Raw genomic sequence first — 2,832 nt, forward strand, 5'->3', positions numbered from 1 at the left:
GGCAGGGGGGCCCGCACTGCGCGTTCTGCTCTCCTGGCCCTGGCGAGAGCGAGCAGAAACGGGGCCCGGGGTCTCTGGTGGAGTAGAGTCTGAGCTGGGCACTGAAGGACCTTGAAGCTTTGGGGCCAGAGAAGTGGGAGCAGATGGAACTTTCTGGATGCCTGGCGGGGTAGGAAGGTAAATGGTGCCTCCCCACTACCGTTATCCATCCTCTTCCTAAAGAGGCCTGTGCGGATAAGTTTTCCCTCTTTTCAAAGAAAAAAGCAAATTAGATTATAGAAAAGTGGAACGTCGGATTTTTAAGTCCTTAATTGTAAAGGTCCTAGTTTGCAAAGATTGTTTTACTACTCCAGAGTCATTCTAGGTTGTCTACGTCAGTATTTCTGTCCTGTATGTCCTGCTTCCTCTGTTCATAAATTAATTTTCATTCATATTAACGTATTTGGACAGTCTAAAGGAAAATAGGCTCTTCTTCACAAACACCAATCTGCAATTTAAGGAGCGAGATCCTTAAATTGAGATTGTTGACTTCCTTAAATAAGGCTGAATGACCAGGAATCAGAAAACTAAGGACTGCAGTGGTCTCCTTTTTCTTTCATTCCCGTACAGCCAATAAATCGCTAAGTCTTGATTTTTTTAAAGGGAACCTCTGTCTGTCTCCATCTCGGCTGCTTCTCTTTTTGGGCACTAGCTTTCGTTTGAATAATTCCAGGAGTTTCTTTACTGTCATTAGACTTCGTTCTCCTCACCTCCTTACATCTTCTGCACTGCCCTCTGCTCCTTCTGGTGCTTGATGCTCCTGACTGAGTCACCATCATCTTTACTGTTTAGCACAGCACACAAAGCCTTGTGTACTCTTGACTCCTGCCTGCCTCCCTGCCTCCTCCAACCCTTGCATATGCTTTTCTCTACCTGGAATGCCCTTTCTTTTGGATAGTAGGGGGAATCCTGTTTATCACTCAAAATCAAGCAGATATCCACTCTGCTATAGAATAATTCCTCTGTACTACACCTAACACTTTTTAGGTATGTCAAAGAAAAACCAGAGCTGGACAGTAAAAACAGATTTTATTTAAAACTATTGCAGTAGAGGAAAAGACCTCAGTATAGAACTGGGCTCAATTCTAAATAGAGCATGGACAAGTGGGAATTTATAGCCAAAGGTAGGGGGTTAGTGGGTGGAAAAGTACTAAGAGGAAACATTAAGGGTCAAGGGGGTTCTGACTAATCTGGCCTAACAAATTTTGCTGAACAGAGGCCAGAGTGATCAGACAACACTGGCAGGATGGTGGAGGTTGCGGAACCTGATTGGATATTAAGGGTGATCAGATTTGGAGGATGGGGCACTCTTGCTAAACTGACTAAGGGTTTTTGCTAAAACTGGATTTTACAGGGAGGTACACAGATGAGCCTAGGAGAAGGTTCAGGAGGCTGAGTAAAGTTTGGTCAAGGAAGGAATCTTTGTTAGGTACTGTAATTCTCTTGTGGTTTCAGACTTTATCAGTTTACGTATTTGTGTTCCCTACCATCTGTAGGCTTGCTGAGATTGCTGTTTGGCTCACATTCTGGAAACAGATCTGAAATATGCTCCTAAAGAGCATATTGAGTTCTGACGTATAAATGAGCTATAACAGACTTTAGAATAGATGAGTATTTAGATAAGTTTAAATTTAATTTTTTTAAATTTTTAAAATTTAATTTAAATAAGTTTAAATTTAAATTTAAATAATATGAGTATTAAAATAAGATGAACCATGCAATTTTTTACTCACCTATTTTGTTGTTGTTTTCTGAGGAAGATTTGCCCAGAGCTAACATCTGTTGCCAGTCCTCCTTTTCTTTGCTTGAGGAAGATTAGCCCTGAGCTAACATCTGTGCCAGTCTTCCTCTATTTTGTATGTGGGATGCCTCCACAGCATAGCTGATGAGTGGAGTAGGTCCACACACAGGATCCGAACCCATGAACCCAGACCACCAAAGTGGAGAGCAAGGAACGTTAACCACTCTGCAACAGGGCCAGCCCCTACTCATCTATTTTAAAGTTTGTTATAGCTCATTATTACATCAGAACTCAATATGCTCTTTAGGAGCTTATTTCAGATCTGTTTCCAGAATGTGAGCCAATGCATGTTTGAAAGATATATTTTAGAAAAAAGTGACTTGGGGTATTAATTTTCTTGGGCCTTTTCAGTTAGTAATACAACAATTTAGATGTTGACCATCCTAATTTTAAGTATAGCGAATTCTTACTGTATATTCTCTGCCTGATACCCAGGAGTATACTTCCCAGCAAGGTGGTTATGGAAATTTAACTTACCCTCTCAGCCAGTACCACTTGGGTTGTACCTCATCTCCTCCCTTCTCTTTTCCTCTGGTCCTTGCAGGTCCCGTGATTGCCAGGAATTCCTTCTTCTCACTCTTTGTCGGTGCTGGACCTGCAATTAAGGAAGGAGTGGAAAAGAAAGAGGAGCCTCCCTACCCTTTTCCCCTAACTTCATTTATAGCTGCTCCCCACCCCCACCTCATTTAGAACCTCTGTTCTGGTTAGCAACATTGCTGGACTCTATACAGTTTTCAATACAGCCTGGCCTTTCTGAGGAAATGTAGAAATGGTGGGGAAGCTCTTGATCTATAGCTGAATCTGTGCGCACATCCATGATTATTACCTATGTGACACCTTATTCTAAAGCTGTTTTGTGCAGTAAAGGGTTAACTCGAGAAGTTTGGGATCTTCAAAATTTGGACATTCCAAAGAAAGACATGGCTCTTGACCGGCTCCTTGAAATATCTTCTAAGCCATTGGAATATTCTGCTTGATAAGATTGTCCTTAT

The sequence above is a fragment of the Equus quagga genome, unplaced genomic scaffold (assembly GCF_021613505.1).
Source record: "Equus quagga isolate Etosha38 unplaced genomic scaffold, UCLA_HA_Equagga_1.0 71265_RagTag, whole genome shotgun sequence".
In the NCBI taxonomy this organism is placed as follows: domain Eukaryota; kingdom Metazoa; phylum Chordata; class Mammalia; order Perissodactyla; family Equidae; genus Equus; species Equus quagga.